The sequence below is a fragment of the Stegostoma tigrinum genome, chromosome 25 (genome assembly GCF_030684315.1).
Source record: "Stegostoma tigrinum isolate sSteTig4 chromosome 25, sSteTig4.hap1, whole genome shotgun sequence".
Taxonomy (NCBI): Eukaryota; Metazoa; Chordata; class Chondrichthyes; order Orectolobiformes; family Stegostomatidae; genus Stegostoma; species Stegostoma tigrinum.
In genome coordinates, this window is record NC_081378.1 from 44,436,277 (window position 1) to 44,455,990 (window position 19,714).

The 19,714-nt window shown below is 42.2% G+C and overlaps 1 protein-coding gene across 14 annotated transcripts in view; it reads left to right on the plus strand.

Annotated features, from left to right (window-relative positions):
• The window catches only part of plekha5 (pleckstrin homology domain containing, family A member 5), a 259,844-nt gene that overhangs the window by 95,065 nt on the left and 145,065 nt on the right, over positions 1-19,714 (plus strand). The window contains exon 1 of one of the 14 annotated variants that reach the window (XM_059654690.1): positions 10,287-10,617. The exons of the other annotated variants lie outside the window; for them this stretch is intronic. The gene's annotated coding sequence lies outside the window, so the exon portion shown is untranslated. Of the gene's footprint in view, positions 1-10,286; positions 10,618-19,714 lie in introns of those variants that run through there. 14 annotated transcript variants of the gene reach the window in all.

Here is a 19,714-nt window from a genome sequence, read left to right on the forward strand (position 1 = left end):
GGTGGCAGCTTTCAGGGAACTGTGGACATGAACCCCAAGATCCCTCTGCTCCTCCACACTGCCAAGAATCTTTCCATTAACTCTGTATTTTGCTTTTTAAGTTCGTACTTCCAAAATGAATCACCTCACACTTTTCAGGGTTAAACTCCATCTGCTACTCCTCCGTTCAGCTCTGCATCCTGTCAATGTCCCTTTGTAACCTCGAACAGCCCTCCGCATTATCCACAACTCGACCTACCTTCGTATCGTCCGCGCACTTACTAGTCCACCCTTCTACTCCTTCATCCGAATCATTTACAAAAATCACAAATGGGAGAGGACCCAGGACAGATCCTTGTGGTACATCACTCATAACTGAGCACCGCACTGAATATTTTCCGTCCACCACCATCCTTTGTCTTCTAAGGGTCAGCCAATTCTGAATCCAATCTGCTGCATTTCCCCCTATCCCATGCCTGCTCACCTTCTGCATGAGCCTACCATGGGGAAATCCCTTACTTAAATCCATGTACACCTTCATCCACATGTTTGATCACCTCGTCGAAGAATTAAGTGAGATTTGTGAGGCATGATCTACCCCTCACAAATCCATGCTGACTATCACGAATCAAACTGTACCTTTCCAAGTGATCATAAATCCTATCTCTCAGAGCCCTTTCCAACAATTTGCCCACCACTGACATAAGAGTAACCGGCCTGTAATTTCCGAAGTTATTCCTGTTCCCTTTTTTGAGTAAGGGAATGATGGTTGCCTCTCTCCAATCTTCCGGCACTATACTTGTGGACATTGAGGACGAAAAGATCATCACCAAAGGCCTTGTGATCTCTTCCCTTGCTTCCCATGGAATCCTTGGATAAATCCCATCAGGCCCCGGGGACTTATCTATCTTCAAGTTCCTCAAAATTTCTAGTACATCTTCCTTACTAACATCGACTTCCTCTAGCCTACCAGCCTGTTTCACGCTGTCCTCCTGTACAAATAGGCCCCTCTCAGTTGTGAATACCGAAGAAAAGTATTCATTAAGGACCTCTGTTATCTCTTTAGGCTCCGTGCACAAATTTCCTTTACAATCCTTGATTCGCCCCACCCTTTCTCTGGCCATTCTCTTATTCCTCACATACATGTAAAAAGCCTTGAAGTTTTCCTTGATCCTATCTGCCAAGGTTTTCTTATGCCCCTTCTAGCCTTCTGAGCCTTTTCTTCAGCTCCTTCCTGGATAACTAGAGCCTTTTCCGTTCCTTGTTTCCTAAACTTTACATAAGCATCCTCCTTCCTCTTAACCAGTCATTCGGCCTCTCTTGAGAACCAAGGCGCTCTCACTGGACTGCACCTTCCCTACCTGCTAGGTACAAACATATCGAGCACTCACAGTATGCTTTCCTTAAACAATCTCCACATTTCAATACTGCTCTTCCCTGACAGCATCTGTTCCCATTTTATGTTACCCAATTCTTGTCAAACAGGATTATAATTACCTCTCCCCCAAACATAAACCCTGCCCTGTTGTATGCACCTATCCTTTTCTATGACTACTGTAAAAGTAACAGAGTTATGATTGCTACTGCCAAAATGCTCTCCTACCAACAGGTCTAACACTTGGCCTGGTTCATTGCCAAGCACCAAATCCAAAGTGGCCTCTCCTCATGTTGGTCCATCTACGTACCGTGTCAGGAATCCTTCCTGAACACACTGGCCAAAATCTGCTCAGTCTAAACTATTAGAACTGAAATGTTTCCAATTAATATTTAGAATGTTGAAGTCACCCATGACTACAACCCTGTGACTTCTGCACCTTTCCAGTATCTGCCTCCCAATCCACTCCTCCATTTCTCTGTAGCTATTAGGGGGTTTGTCAAAAAAATTCACAGTGAGGTGACTGCTCTTTTCTGGTTCCTGATCTCAACCCAAACTGATTGTCTATACATGTCATTCTCAAACTGACTTTCAGTAGCTGCCTACCAGCCTCGAACTAGCAATGCCACTCCCCCGCCTCTCCCCACCCTCCATATTTCTTTTTAAAGCATGTAAATCCCGGAACTTCCAACAACCGTTCCTGTCCCGGAGTTACCCAAGTTTCTCTAATGGCATACATTGGTAGTTAAATGATTATGGGATGGTTCTATCAAAATTTTAAAGCAATTTAGTGTACGTGCTGTGCTAGATAGAGAGAGAGAAACTATTTCCACTGGTGGGAGTGTGCCAGACCAGCCATAGTCGGTGTCCTGTTCCTCATTTGGAACTCAGGGTCACTGTTTAAGAATCAGGGGTTGTCCATTCAAAACAGAAATTAGTCAAAGAAACAAATTCTGTGGGGCTGTGAGCCTTTGAAACTCTCATCTGAAAAGATGGTGGAAGGTGATTCCTTAAATATTTGTAATTTGGAGGCACATAGATTCTTGTTCTTGAACAGGGAGGCAAGAATAAACCATAACGTTATTGGTGGAGTAAGCTCATGGGGCTGAATAGCCTACTATTTTTTTTGGTTTATTTGCGAAAGTGATGGAAGTTTGGAACTTGTTTTCACAAGTGGCAATTGATGCTAGATTAATTTCTAATTTTAAATCAGAGATTACTGATTTTTGTTAAGCAAATAGATAAGGGACAGAAGTGTGTCTGTGAAACAGCAGGTTTGAGGAGGTAAATGGTCTACGTGTACATTCTTATTTCACATAAAGATACTGATTCTATTCTAATTATCTTCCAATTCCTTGATTGGCTATTTATAAACACCTACTTGTCATTAACATTAACGATTATTTCTTTCCATGTTTCTTTGGAAACTGCATATGTAAACTTGTCCTGTTACATTTACATTTCCTATTCATCGAAATGCTGCAGTCCAAAGAAATCCCTATCACCTCCCTCCCAAATCCTAGAATGTTTGCAAATGAATTATTGTCTTGACTTATTTGGGAAAGTGCTTGTATAGAAGTTAAATACGTAATCAAATCGCTGAAAGTTCATTTATCTGTCAGATAGAACAACAAACACTAATTATGTATCTGTACTTAACGTGAACAACTATTTATTACAAGTAAATCATTTCTAATCATAGGCAAATATTAAAAATCTCATCAACAATAACTACAGTGGCTGAAACTCTAATTACTTCTGAAACCCCTTTCCACAACAATGCAGGCAGATACAGACACACAAGGTAACATTCAGAAAGAACTGCAGATGCTGGAGGCAGAGATAACACCGAGTGGAGTTGGAGGAACACAGCAGGCCAGACAGCATCAGAGGAATATGAAAGTTGACATTTCGAGTTGGGACCCTTCTTCAGAAATGGGAGGGGAAAGGGAGCTCAGAAATAAATAGAAGAGGGATGGGGCTGGGATGGTGATAGGTGAGTGCAGGTAGGGATTGGTCAGTGAGGTAGGAGGGATGGATAGGTGGGAGACCAGATGGACAGGGACGAGAGGGAGTGTTGAACATCGACACAAAGTAACATTGATGTGGGAGGGACAAAAAAGGGGGAAACACAGTTCAATACACTAGTCCACAGGATTTGAAGTGTCTCTCTTTTGATTCTTCCAAGTGCTTCTGATCCAGTCTCCTTATTTCCAGATTCTTTGAAGCCTTTGCTAAAATACAGAGGCTTGACACCTTTAATTCTTCAGTCTATCAGCCACTTTTTAGAGACAACAGCTTATTTAAAAAATGGTGGGACAATATAACTGTCTTTCAGTTCTTGGATATTTCACTCCAGAAAAAGGTGTTGTCTTTTGCAGTCTGGAGGTTGTCTGTCTGTCTGTCTGTCTTTGTATTGTTCACACTCAAGCTTTTCACCTACGCAAGTGCCAATTAGAGCTGTTGTCACATTGACGACTCCTAGAGCACAAAACTAGTCCTATTTGAAAACCCAACCAACAGCCTGTCTGTAGGCAACGCTTGCTGTGAATACATCCATGGTGCTGAAGGGTATCAAACATCTTTCCTCTACAGCTTGAGCAAAGCCACAGTGTACACACAACGTACAAAGTGCAGCAATTTCTTTCACTGTACCTTTTCCCATTTTGATCATCAATCCAACACAAATAGAAAAAAAACAGTTGTGGTCTTTACGATTATGAATACAAGCATAAATTTAGGTAAGTTCAGAACATAAGTATTTAAAATTGAGATTCTGTTATGTCTGCAACATTTATCTCATTATTCCTAACTCGCTCAGAATCCTTCAGCCAAAGATTATATTTGGTCTGGACTCCTTACATATCATGCCACAGGGGACAGATTTGCATTGCATTGAGTCTGATCTGTGCTTGTACATTTTGCCACTGTACTGAGCTCTTGTCATACTTTCCTATGATGTGTGTTTCTGTCACTGTTGTCTCTCAAATGCGCCATTTATTTGATCTTTGTTCTACACACTGTATATAATTTGAGTAGAATTATGCCAGATCAGATATACAAGCTAATCAACAAAGTCAGCAATAGAGGATCAATGAGGTGAAGATTGGTGATAGCAGCATTTTTGTTGGGATTGAACCCATATTTAAAATAAAAAAATTGGTATCTTACAGTGAAGAGAAAGATAGGCCATTTACCTACACATACAAGGATAACATACAAGCAGAGGAGGCAACAAGGGCCTCAGATGCTGGAAGCCAGAGTCAATAGATGTGAAGGTGGAAGAGCACAGCAGGTCAGACGGCATCCAAGGAGTAGGAACGTCAACTTTTGGGCCGAAACCCTTCATCAGAACTTGGGAATGGGTGGGGAGCCCAGCAGTAAATAGAGAAATTGTTGTTCTGTTCTGTACCCGAATTCACCTGGACTACTTCTGATAGCTGTTTTCCACTTCTGGTCGCCTCTATTTCCACCTCCGGAAACCAACTCACCATTGACATCCATTTCAAACCCACTGACTCCCACAACTACCTCGACAACTACCTCGACCACACCTCCTCTCACCCATCCTCCTGTAAAAATGCTATCCCATATTCTCAATTCCTCTGCCTCAGCTGCATCTGCTCACAGGATGAGGGTTTTACTCCAGGGCATCTCAGATATCCTCCTCCTTGAATGACCAGAATTTCCGCTTCTTTGTAATCCCGCATCTCCTCCATCTTGTGCATTCTGCCTTTAAACCCCCTCCCCCCAAACAACAATAAAAATGGAGTCCCCTTAGTCCTCACATACCACCCCACAAACCTCTGAATCCAACATGTCGTGCCTTCGACATATCCACCATCTACAGTCAGACCCCAGCTCAGCTTGTTTGCTTTCTGGAGGGACTGATCGTTCCACGACTTCCTCATCAGCTCCACACTTGCCAACAACTTCTCCACCACCACACCTGACACCGTTCTCCATAACCACAGGAGGTGCAACACCTGCCCCACACCTCCCCTTACGTCGCCGTCCAAGTCCCTAACCAATCCTTCCAGATCCGACAGAGATTCACTTGTCCTTCATCCAACCTGATCTTTGGATCAGTTGCTCCCGATATGGATTCCTCTATATTTGGGAGACCAAATGCAGAATCAGAGACCGGTTCACGGAGCATTCACGCTCTACACACCAGCCAACCCAACTTTCTGGTTACCATCCATTTTAATTCCTCCTCCTGATTCCCCTGCCAACACGTCCGTCCTTGGCCTGCTCCACTGTCGGAGTGAGACCAAACTTAAACTGGATGAACAACACCTGATATTTCGCGTTGGAGCTTATAGCCCAATGGTCTCCATCTTGACTTAAGCAGTTTAAAAACCCCTCCACCTCCACTTCTATCCCATGTCCAAACCCCCCTTCACCTCCCTGACTTGATCTAATCTGTCCATCTTCCCTCTCACCAATCTGCTCCACCTTTCCCACTGACCAATTAAAATAATGCCCTATCTGCATCCACCTACCACCATCCCACGTTCCCTTCGCCAGCCCCACTTCCTTCCCTCTATTTACTTCTGTGCTTTCCTCCCCTTTCCCAGCCCTGGTGGGGATTTGGCCCAAAACATTGACTTTCCTGCTCCTCAGATGCTGTCTGACCTGCTGTCCTTTTCTAGCTTCACACCACTTGACCCATTGAGAGCAATGCATGCCTGGTTTGATTCAGTAAGTCAGCTGAAATGTTGAACATTGTGGAGGAAGGTTGTGTTATAATAGATTGTGATTAATAGTTTTGAAAATAGAAGCATTTTTGAGTTTGGCTGGTAAGGTGACTCACTTGCTATGAGCTAGTTGGAATGAAATTGCTTGAAGAAGATAAGAGAGATTGGAATTGTCATGATTTGTCATCATCACCACCATTAAAAACTGGCCCTGTAAGTGTAACTTTGACTTATTAGCTTGGTGTTACACCTGTCATACACATTCTAAGGACTTAATGTTATGGGAGCACAAATGGCTCTGTTATTTTGATATGAAGAAACCTCAAAAGTCCCTGCACACATTTGAGTGTTGTGTATTGTTTCTTTAAAGAAGCTTTGAAAAGAATCTTTGTAGTATGCCAGGGGCATATATAACTGTTGGATAATCCAAATATGACCTGTCCGTAAGTTCTCAGTTGCACATATATTCTTACTGTCCCTCATTAAGCACCTACATCCAAACCAAGACATTGAAGCTGTTCATGTGTCATGGCAAGTGAGAAGTGATCTTAATTAATTTCACTCAATTGAGTGTTTGTTTCAATTATTCTGTCAATGTTATACCAGTAGAGTTGGATACAAAAGATCATAGATCACAGAATCGCTACGGTGTGGAAACAGGCCATTTGGCCCAACAAGTCCACGCTGAACCTCGGACATCCCACCTTGACCCATCCCCTTATAACCCACCTAATCTACACATCCCTGAATACTATGGGCAATTTGGCATGGCCAACCTAGCCGGTGCATCTTTTGACTGTCGGGGGAAACCGGAGCACCCAGAGGAAACCCATGCAGAGAAGGGGAGAATGTGCAAACTCCACACCGTCACCCAAAGGTGGAATCGAACCCAAGTTCCCGGTTATGTGAGGCAGTAGTGCTAACCACTGAGCCACCATGCAGCCCATCTTGTGGTACTATTGATGTAAAAAGAAGGGAATATTTACGCTTTCCTCACTAAGATATGTCTTTCAATCAGGAAAGTATTAAAGTAGTTAATGCATCACATTTGCTTTTGTCTGACCTTGATAATGCACAAATTAGTTGTATTGACCTACACACATGATTGCATTTCAAAAACAATGCTTTGGCTGTTGCACAGTTTGAGATATTCTCATGATGTGATCTGTTGAATAAATGTTGCTTTCTTTAACTTTTTCATCTTTTCAATATTTATTTGCAGTTCTTTTTGGTTAATTTTCAAAAATAATTACTCACCAGCTGCTTCATTTAATTAAATCTGTGAAATATGTTCTTGGAATTTCAACAGGAAGCTAGCAAGCAATATTTATTCAGTTTTTCAGTTGACTCAGATACCTCCCAGAAGTGATTTTCAAACCCTGAAATTTTAAAAAGCTCTTTATTCATCATTCCTGCAGTAAATTATTTCAGTCATGATTATTATTCAACACACATTTTCAAAAGTTTAGTTCAGCTATCAAATATTAAGTACACGAATGACAAAGCTTGTATAATTTATCTTTGTCACTATTGAAGTTCACACTCAAAGGGTGCTTCCCTGTAAAAATTTGACTTGCACAGAAAATAATGATAGCGAGCAATATAGTGAATAATATTGTACCATTATTGTGATTGAAATGTAATAGCCTCATCGACAAGTTTCAAAACATTAATGAAGTTGGAGACCAATGTTGAATGGCTCATAAGAGCCTCCTAGGCATCATTAACTTACTTTAAACTAGCACACAACTGTGTAACTTAATAAGTAGATAACAAGATGTACAGCTGGATGAATACATTAGGCCAGGCGGCATCAAAGGAGCAGGAAAGCTGATGTTTCAGGTCTGGACCCTTGTTCAGAAATGACGGAGGAGAAGGTGGCTGTGAAATAAATGGAGAGAGGGGGAGGCAATGATAGAAGGTGGAGAGAAGACGGACAGGTCAAGGATGCAGGGATGACGCCGGTAAAGGTGAGTGTAGGTAGGGAGTTGGGATGTGGGTTGGTATTTGGGGAGTGAGGAGCGGATAGGTGGGAGAAAAGACGGACGGGTCAAGGAGGCGGGGATGAGGAGGGCTGGTTTTGGGATGAGGTGGGGCTTAGGAGATTTTGAAGCTTGTGAAGTCCACATTGAGACCATTGGTCTGTAGGGTTCCCAAGTGAAACGTGACGTGCTGTTCCTGCAGCCTTCGGGTGGCATCGTTGTGGCACTGGAGAAGGCCCAGGATGGACATGTTGTCCAAGGAGTGGAAGGGGGGAGTTGAACTTGTTCACGACTGGGAGATGTTGTTGTCATGAGCCGAGCATAGGTGTTCCACAAAGTGGCCTCCAAGTCTCTGCTTGGGTTCGCTGATGTAGAGGAGGCCACATCAGGAACAGCGATGCAATAAACCACATTAACAGATGTGCAATCTGTTTAATGTGGAAGGTTTTCTTTGGGCCTGGGATGGAGATGAGGTGGGGAGGTGTAGGGACAGGGTGGAGGCGAAGGAATTGGGAATGGGGATGGCATTCTTGCAGGACAGTGGGTGAGAGGAGGTATATTCTGGGTAGCTATGGGGGTCAGTAGGCTTGAAATCGATATCAGTTTCCAGGTGCTTACCAGAGATGGGGGCAGAGAGGCCCAGAAAGGAGAGAGAGGTATCGGAGATGGTCCAGGTGAACTTAAGGTTGGGGTGGAAGGTGTTAGTAAAGTGGATGAACTGTAGGAGCTCCTTGTGGGAGCACGAGGCAGTGCAGATACAGTCGTGGATGTACTGGAGGAAGAGGTGAGTGAGTGGGCTAGTGTAGCTGCAGAAGAGGGACTGCTAATGAGGCTTTCTGTATCCACTGTCCCTGATGCGGCCTCTTCTACGTCAGGGAAACCAAGCGGAGACTTGGAGACCGCTTTGTGGAGCACCTATACTTGGTTTCTGACAAACAATACCTCCCAGTTGCGAACCACTTCAACACCCCCTCCCACTCCTTGGATGACATGTCCATCCTGGTCCTCCTCCAGTGCCACAACGATGCCGCCCGAAGGCTGGAGGCATGGCGCCTTATATTCTGCTTGGGAGTCCTGCAGCCCAATTGTCTCAATATGGACTTCTCAAGCTTCAAAATCACCCCACCTCCGACCTCATCCCAAGACCAGCTCAGCTTGTGTCCATCTTTTCTCCCACCTATCCACTCCTCCCACCTCACTGACCATCACCAACCCGCGCTTCCTACCTACTAGCCTCATCCCTGCCTCCTTGACCTGTCCATCTTCCCTCCCATCTATTCTGCCCCTCCCTCCTTACTGACCAACCCCCGTCCCAATTCCCTACCTATGCTCACCTTTACTGTCCTCATCCCTGCCTCCTTCACCTGTCTGTCTCCTCTCCATCTATCTAAACCTCTATCCACCTTCTATCATTGCCTCCCCTTCTCTCTATTTATTTCAGAGCTGCCTTCCCCTCCCCCATTTCTGAAGAAGAGTCTAGACCCAAAACATTAGCTTTCCTGCTCCTCTGATGCTGCCTGGCCTGCTGTGTTCATCCAGCTGTACACCTTGTTATCTCAGACTCCAAAATCGGCAGTTCTTACTATCTCCAACATAATAAATAGCAGAGTTTGTAGGCACAATTTTGCTGTGTTTGACCCTTAGTGAGTGTCACGTAGTAAGGAAGAATAGGAAGTTCCTGTTAGAACAGTATTCTGCTCAAAAAATGATTATCTTGCATTTGATCCCAGAGAGAGGTGCTGAATGGGATAGCAGTTCAGTTTTCCATTCTAACTTTGTTCCAATATGGCAGATCAGGACCACCAGTGCTGGCTTTGATACAGGATGCTTCCCAAATTTGCCTGGACTTCGCACGGTGCAGAATTATTGGTGGTCAGAGCCGGACTCCTTGAGGACCAGAACACCTTGCAGAGACTTTGCAGCAACGCTGAAGCTATGCTTGAGATCCCAATTTGAACAGAAGATGAACTCTTGTCGAAATAATTTCTTTTTATCCTTCTTGTCCCTCAAAATGGTGGTGGATTGTGGTGACAAATACTTTTGTATCACCGTATCTTCAAGATACATGTGATAATAAATCAATCATTCATTCATCTTTCAAGTGAAAATGTTTGTAAATAGCAACACAGTTCTCGTAAATGGTAATTGTAAAATCTAAAAAATTTGATAGAACTTAATATAATGTTTTGTATGCACAAACTGGTCCTTTTCAGAAATGACAGTTTATAAACTTGAACTTTCTGGAACAAATTATAAATTTCCATGGTGTCAGAAGGCAAAACATAGAGCTGTTCCACATAATCTCTTTTTGAAGTGACATCATGTGTGGTTTCGTGTTTCAATTCCTGCAAGTGGCTTGGCAGCTGTGATGCTTTATTTCTCTGTCTTAGGGCAACAGAGCTCTCACTGGGGAACCTCTTCAAAGAAACAGGATCCATTTCACAACTTAGCAAATGCTGCAGCTTGACTGGTGTTGAAGACCTTGAAGACAAAAGTTGTATTTTGTGCTTTGATTCTGTTTCTACCTTGCTATTTGAGTTGCTGGAACCTGGCAGCAAACAGCAATTAGTATATATGTAATGTAAGTATGATCTTTTAGCTGTATCAGGAAGAAAGAAGGTGGTTGCTCGAGATATTTGCATGGTAATTTCCAGTCCTCTGCTAAGTTTGCTTAACATTTCTCATTGCAATCATGGTTTGAATGTTGCATTTCAATTTAATATGAACACAAGTATAAGAAAAAAAGTTATGTATTTGAAATTTTAAATAGAAGATGTTTGATAGATTTGTGTCACCTCAAATTGGTTGTGAAAGAATTCTACTTAATTTACATTAGGCTTTTTTTTTATTATGGCTGACATTAGGTTTTCTGATTGCATAGTTTGGTGTTAATGGCTAGATGCTACCTGGACTGATATTTGACTTCTGACTGATGTAGATGAGGAGCAACAATTCTTGTTTTATCTAGCCAAATGTGAGTGTAAATGTCGTGGTAGGGGGCTGAATTTTTTGCTGTCACATTTTGAATCGGGCATTGAGATTTTATGGTTCATGATCTGATCTAGTGACTGCAGTTGCATGCTAGGGTGATGTAATTTTCAATTTGTGCATCAGAAGCCTGCATGGTTTGTGCAGATGCAGATTTGGCCTGCCAATAAGTTTTGTTGAAAATTGAAGTTGGAGATTTTCTTCTTCAATACAAACTTGCAAAAACATTACAGGCAAAAGGGTTGTAAAGGTACTACATAGATTGTTCTTGGGCAATGTACTACATCACATTGGTAAATGACATTGATGTCCCAAGATAGAGGGTGGAAGAATTTAGAATTAGCAAAAATCTATAATGTTTTGGTTTAGTTGACAAATTTCTGGTCTGCAAAATGCCATTTGCAGTGATATGTATTCCAAGATTCTGTTTTTTAAAAAAACAATGTTTGGTAGAGTATCCAAGTTAAGTTTAACATTTTGATGCAATTTTTAATAAAATTTCTGGTTTAAAAAAAAGTTAAAGAAGGCTTTATGTGAAATAGGTATCTCAGTTTGCAGTGCTGTGAAATGGATGACTAGCTATTCTCTGTACTACAATTCATTTAAATGCCTATTCTCTTCAAAGGAAAAAATCAACCGTAATTTTTAAAAGTTTGTGACAAATCCTTTAAAACTGTCAGTTTTCTAAGCATCTGGATGAGAAATAACTGAGAATCAGAAGACTCAAATTATATGCTTTGTTTATTTTTTCACATCTGATGTTACACAACAGATTTGATTGAGCTTACTTCCAAACTAAAAGCTTTCAGTTAATTCAAGAGAAAGATATTTGTTTTGTACTCGTGATCATCCTAACTGACAATGTTCACTTGGCATAGTTCTCTGGTTGAAAACTATTTTTGTTACTGCTTTTATTTCTGAATGTGATAGTACAGAATTGTAAAAGCTATGGAGGTTTTCACTTTGAAGTTTGTAATTCAAAGGATTATAGTTATTTTCTTGTATTTCAAGTGCTTCTGACTTTAGTAACAGCAGCAAACCAAACCTTTGCCTTATGCCAATAATTCACCAATCACTACATTGTTCACTTATGCCTGCATTAATAAGATCAATGCTACAGCTACATCTGTACACTTCAGACATGAGATTTCTGTACAAATTTCTCAATCCTTGCCTTACAAATCTTGGGGACATTTAAACTCTCTGTCCCTCTTAAAGGTCAACTCATTGCTCCCCATCCTTTGCTCTGCTATTGGAACTGTTTAACCATTATAGCTACATCCTCCAAATCCCTTCTGCTTTGCTTTTTATTTTTCTGCACCTAAAAACTTGCTAAAGATATTTTCAACTCAATGATTTATTTGCCTCCTTAATCTGTTGCCATTTCCAGTGAATTAATTTTCATTTATCAGATCAGGCAAGTCATTTGAAATGTCTTGGTGGTGATAGAGCCACAAAATAGCTTTTTGAGCATGACAGAAGCGATCGTATTGCATGAATTTTTGCTTTCTTGGCATCATATGATTGTCTCCTTTTTAGCTTTTAAGTACTTAGTATTTCTTGCCTAGTTCCCCTTTCCTTTTACTGAAAACAGTAGTAGTTGGAGTACAGTTCCATTAGAACTCTCAATCATTTGCACCTTTATGTGCCATAAACTAGTGATTTGTCCAACTAATAACAACTACTATGTAATTTTAGTCAGGCATAACTATGACGCCAGATGAAGATTGAATTTTGGTGGTGCTGATACAACCATTTTCAATGTTGTTTGATAGTCCAGTTGTTCGACCACAATAACCAGACAATGCAGTGCATGCTGGATTTCTCCCTGTGCCTTACTCCTCCCTACCACTAGTAGCACAGGCCAAAATTATCACTCCAGAATTGTCCAGGCTGTAAAAGTTAACTCATCTTGCACTGTAGATTAAAGATTTGGACCTTCATGATTGGTAAGCACTGCAATACAAGTTTACTATATACTCACTGACCATTATTTTGAAGGGAAGAGCAATTGTTTATAATTAAAGCTAGGGTTAGCATCTTGTTTATCAGTCAATTTTTGTATGCTAGTGTAATTATATTTGCCTTTTATGGCTTTTGTTCTAGGTAGCCTGTTGAGTTGTCAATCATTGCCTATTTACTTGGACTGTGCTATGTCTGATGCATTAATTTCATCTTGTCTGTTTTTCTGGGAGTCAACTATGATCTCCTGGCAGTGTGATCCTTTGACTTCTTTAGGGTATTCCTGCAAAAATAAACTCTTCTTTCTCAGTGTCTACTGTGGATTTGATTGAATTGTGCTATAAAGTTCAGTTGTTTAGTCTGAGCAAGAGGTTTGAAAAGCAGAACCAAGAGTTAACTAACCAAACTAATGGAGGAACACATTTTGCAATAAACTAGTGATTTGTTCCGCTAATAACAGCTACTTTGTGGTTATACATGAATAAAACTATGAATTTGAAGTACCTATTTTATTTCAGCATCATGCACTCCTTGATCATGAATTGTACCATGTTTGGTTTTGTTCCTACAGGATAATTTCAACCGTCTACAGTTAGATAGCCTATTGATGTAGGATACTCTACCTATGTGGTAATCGACATGAACCTTTCAAGGCTGATACTGGTGAACTGTTATTGTAGATTACTTGCTCTGTAGGAGCAAAACTGCAGTTTCTATTTTTGTCACTGTTGTAACAAAATGTCGCACAGCCAAGTGTTAGAGATGAAAATTCTGATGTAAACTACTGTTATGAGTTAAAGCTTTAATTGGCACATTCTGCTGATTGAAATAAATTGGCAACTTAATAAAGACTGTTTAAATAGTGTAATGAGTAGGTGACGCTAACAGTGTGGTTTGAATATATTCTGACACTGACTCCCACATAATTTTGACACTGACTCATGCTCAATGTACTTTGCTCCCACACACACAGCTGTTTTATTTGGCTTTTCAAAATCTCTGACAGAGAGTACTTGGTAAAGAGATTCTTTAGTTCATGTTAGTGAACAAATAGTTTTTGAAGTAGGGCAGTGACTTCACAGTATCCCTTGGAAATGCAGAATCTTCAAAGATTAAGAACTAATTTGTGTTGGTTTCAGGAAGAAACCTTTTCCCATTTGCTGATGGAGATACTGAATTGTCTTCACATGACTACGTACTTTGTCTCAACTGATATTTCTTAATAAAGCTTGCACAGAATTTTAAGAAGGGTACAATTTTCAGCAATTTTTTTTGTCTTGTGTTAAGTGCTTCAATATAGGGCACAATTGTTGATCTGTTCTTGAGTCCAAACAGCTGTTAGTACATGTGATAACGGGAACTGCAGATGCTGGAGAATCCAAGATAATGAAATGTGAGGCTGGATGAACACAGCAGGCCCAGCAGCATCTCAGGAGCACAAAAGCTGACGTTTCGGGCCTAGACCCTTCATCACAGAGGGGGATGGGGTGAGGGTTCTGGAATACATAGGGAGAGAGGGGGAGGTGGACTGAAGATGGAGAGAAAAGAAGGTAGGTGGAGAGGAGTGTGTAGGTGGGGAGGTAGGGAGGGGATAGGTCAGTCCAGGGAAGACGGACAGGTCGAGGAGGTGGGATGAGGTTAGTAGGCAGGAGATGGAGGTGCGGCTTGGGGTGGGAGGAAGGGATGGGTGAGAGGAAGAACAGGTTAGGGAGGCAGAGACAGGTTGGACTGGTTTTGGGATGCAGTGGGTGGAGGGGAAGAGCTGGGCTGGTTGTGTGGTGCAGTGGGGGGGGAGGGGACGAACATTGATACCATTGGGCTGCAGGGTTCCCAAGCGGAATATGCATTTCCCGCAACACATCCCTCACATCCCGCCCCCGCCACAACTGCCCAAAGAGGATCCCCCTCGTTCTCACACACCACCCCACCAACCTCCGGATACAACGCATCATCCTCCGACACTTCCGCCATCTACAATCCGACCCCACCACCCAAGACATTTTTCCATCCCCACCCCTGTCTGCTTTCCGGAGAGACCACTCTCCGTGACTCCCTTGTTCGCTCCACACTGCCCTCCAACCCCACCACACCCGGCACGTTCCCCTGCAACCGCAGGAAACGCTACACTTGCCCCCACACCACCTCCCTCACCCCTATCCCAGGCCCCAAGATGACTTTCCACATTAAGCAGAGGTTCACCTGCACATCTGCCAATGTGGTATACTGCATCCACTGTACCCGGTGTGGCTTCCTTTACATTGGGGAAGCCAAGCGGAGGCTTGGGGACCACTTTGCAGAACACCTCCGCTTGGTTTGCAATAAACCACTGCACCTCCCAGTCGCAAACCATTTCCACTCCCCCTCCCATTCTTTAGATGACATGTCCGTCGTGGGCCTCCTGCAGTGCCACAATGATGCCACCGGAAGGTTGCAGGAACAGCAACTCATGTTCCGCTTGGGAACCCTGCAGCCCAATGGTATCAATGTGGACTTCACCAGCTTCAAAATCTCCCCTTCCCCCACCGCATCCCAAAACCAGCCCAGTTCGTCCCCTCCCCCTACTGCATCCCAAAACCAGTCCAACCTGTCTCTGCCTCCCTAACCTGTTCTTCCTCTCACCCGCCCCTTCCTCCCACCCCAAGCCGCACCTCCATCTCCTACCTACTAACCTCATCCCACCTCCTTGACCTGTCCGTCTTCCCTGGACTGACCTATCCCCTCCCTACCTCCCCACCTATACTCTCCTCTCCCTCTATCTTCTTTTCTCACCATCTTCTGTCCGCCTCCCCCTCTCTCCCTATTTATTCCAGAACCCTCTCCCCATCCCCCTCTCTGATGAAGGGTCTAGGCCTGAAATGTCGGCTTTTGTGCTCCTGAGATGCTGCTGGGCCTGCTGTGTTCATCCAGCCTCACATTTCATTAGCTGTTAGTACATGTTTGTTTTTAAAATTAGTCTGAAGTACAAATAATGAATGATTTGATTTAATTATTGTAACTGAATTAGCTCTCCCAATGGAACAAGTAGTTACATACAGCATTGAATAATCCATTGAAGAGTTGTATGGCATAGGCAATGCACTGAGCTTCAAGTATATTTTGAACTTTATCTAGTCCCCTTTGAAATCTATTACACAAGATCAACTGCACCACTTCTGCCAACCCACTTACAAAGAAGTCAGTCAGAATCGTTACTGGGTTCCATTTATTGTCCCATACTTTTCCAAATGCTAGTTCCCAAAGATCAGTGAAGTAGGAGAATATCTCAAACATCAGAAATGGAAGGTTTCAAAATGAAAGCTGAGGCATGAGTAGGCTAATGTAATGCTAAAAATGAATGGATTGGAAAAGATGGCCATTTTTCATTTCATCAGATTTAAATTTTGGTTGACTTGAAGGGAAAGTAAAATGAATGGGATTTAAATCTAACAAACAGTCTGATCTTTTAAATTTCCAGCATGGCAGATTATGTTCAAATTATACAGATACATCTGTGAGACCAAGCCAAGGTTTCTTGAACTCGATGTTTGTCAGTCTACAAGTTCTTTTGTTCTAAGTGCAAAATGAGCTAAGCATAAGTTAATTATTGTTTGTGAGGTACCTGGGCAGTACATGTAGTCATGTCTTTTTCTTCAATCTTGATACCTTTATCTCAGTACCTTGTTTGTTTTCGGTTGTAAAGTTTATGGCAGTCTTAAAGTTCAAGCCATGCATGCTTGTTGTGAACAGCAACAGCAACCTAGAGAAGGTTTACTGACTGCTGCTTTTGAATATTGTTTTAATCAGGCCCACATATGACTGCCACATGATCAGTTCTTTTTGTTAACCAATCCATGTTCTCTTTCTTGAAACAACTGTATTGACAATGGTTAATAATTCCCCAGAAAATATCAGACGAGGCTGTCCTTTTCCCCAACAGGGAAAAGAACAAAAATGTCCTATGCTGGTTCATTGCTTAGATTGCCATTAATAAATCTAAAGGTGGGCTAAATAAAGCAGGATATTGAAGTACAGAAGGTCACTGATTATGTGCCCCAGTTCAGGTACGTAATCATACACAATATCTGTCATCAATCATCCATGTTGTCTGCATCAAAAGTAGATGATATTTCAGCACATCCGAATAAAACTTAAAGCAGTGCACAACATATAGAGTCATGAAGTCGTACAGCAAAGAAGCAGGGGCTTTGGCCAACTATGTATTTGCCAACCAAGAAACACCAGACTACACTAATCCCATTTACCTGAACTTGGTCCATTGTCTCTTCCAGATGCTTCTTAAATGTTGAGAATTTTATCTCCACCATCCTCCTTAGGCAGCATATTCCATATTTCTATCACCTGTGTGAGAGAGTTTTTTTCTCGGATTTCATCTAAACCACTTGTTCCTCACCTTAAATATATGCCCTCTGGTCTTAGACATGTCTGCTATAGGGAAACAGATTTTCACATTCTTCTCTGTCTGTACCTCTCATAATTTTGTATATCTCAATCAGATCCTTTGTCAGCCTCGTCTGCTCCAGTAGAAACAAACGCAGCCTATCCACATGACTGAGACGTTCCATCCCAGACAACATCTTGGCTATTCTCCTTTACCCATTAGTCTGGCAGTATGATGCCCAAAACTGCACACCATATTGCATTTGTGGCCTGACCAATGCTTCATAAAGTTATAGCAAGACTTCCTTGCTCCTAAATTATATACGCTGATTAATGAAGCCAGCATTCTGTATGGTGCCTTCACCACCATGTCTGTATATGCTGACACCTTCAGGGATCTGTGGACTGGGACGTCAAGGTCTATTGGAATTCCCAAAATGCATCACCTCACGCTTATTGGGATTAAATTCCATTTGCCATTGTTTGCCCAATATACTAACTGATCAATATCAGTCTGTCGGCCGAGACCATCCTCCTCAATATCACCAACACCACCAATTTTCATGTCGTATATTAGTGAATTCACTATCCTTGATTCTCATTATAGTAGTCTTCAAAATATGGTGCTGAGGCTTTCAAACATGTCTATGTTGTGCCAAGGATTAAATGAGGCCATCAGATATAGGAAATTGCACAATGCTGTGTGCTCATTAGCACTAGCTAAGAGTGCCAACATTAGCTAACGTAAGTTGGTGAGACCTCTATACAAGTCAAATGCAGATTGCACCTGAAAATTGGCTTGAAAGTAAGAGACGGAGGGTGGTGGTAGAGGAATGTGTTTCAGACTGGAGGCTTGTAACCAGCTTTGTGCCACAATGATCAGTGCTGGTCCACTGCTTTTTGTTATTTTATATAAACAATTTGGAACGTAGGAGGTACAGTTAGTAAGTTTGCAGATGACATTAAAAAAACGTAGTGGACAGTGAAGATGATTATCTAAAAGTGCAATAGAGCTATGATCCGATGAGCCAAAAGGCTGAGGAGTGGAAAATGGAGTTTAATTTTGATAAATATGATGCGTTGCATTTTGGTAAAGCAAAGGACCTGTGCAGTTAAAGGGATGGCTCTGGGGAGTATTGCTGGACAAAGAGACTGCGGGGTGCAGGTTCATTTATTCCTTGAAAGTAGATGCATAGATAGACTGGTGGCGGAGAACTCATTTGGCATGTTTGCCTTCATTGGTAATAACATTGGGTATAGGAGTTGGAATGTCATGTTGCAATTGTACAGACACTGATGAGGTATCATCTGGAGTACTGTTTATATTTCTGGTTGTCCTGCTGTAGGAAGAATATTATTAAATTGGAGCGGGTTCAGAGAAGATTTACCAAGATGTTCCCGGGACTGAAAGATTTGGACTATAGGCAGAGGCTGAATAGGCTTCATTTTTTTCTATGGCATGTCAGAGACTCTGGTGTGATCTTATAGAAGTTTGTAAAATCATGAGGGGCTTGGATAGAGTGAACAGCCAAGATCTTTTTCCTGGGAGGGGAGTCCAAAACTGGAGGACATACGTTTAAAGTGGGAGGGGAAAGATTTAAATAGGACCTGAAGGGTAACCTTTTCACGCAGCTGGTGGTGTGTGTATGGAATGAGCTGCCAGAGGAAGTTTGGGGGGGAGGTAGTTGCAACATTTATAAGGTATATGGATAGGAGGGGTTTGGAGTGATATCGGCCAAATGCTGGCCAATGGGACTGGGTCAGATTGGGATGTCTGGTCGGCACAGATAAATTGGACCAAAGAATCTGTTTCCGTGTTGAATTGCTCTTATTCTTTCAAACACATTTCAGAGTACTCATTTTGGCGGTCATGACACCAGCCAGGGCAATACCTCATCACAGCCCTGCTAAAGCTCTGCACTGGCTGCTCTTTAAAGGACAAAGTCAAAAAAAAACCTTTCATGGGCATATGTCTTCCCAAACAGATGCCAAGTAAATATCATGCAGTATCTTGATATTCTTGAAGACTGGGTGAGAGTATCTGTCTGGGAGAGCAAACCACATCTGTCTATAAAAGCTTTTGTGCTGCTGAGATGCTGCTTAGCCTGCTGTGTTCATTCGGCCCCACACTTTGTTGTCTATAAAAGGAGTAGTTCCTACTGTTGGATGCTCCTCTCTATTGGACATCTACAAGTTGTTTATGTGACCAATTTTCCTCTTGCAGGTTCTTCTGTTCTGGATTTTTGATGTTTGGTGACAGGAGGCCAATATAAATTTAAATTCTCAAAGTTATGACTGGGTTTGTGAAAATCATAACTTTAAGTGAACCTACGTTAAGGGTGTCCTCATTT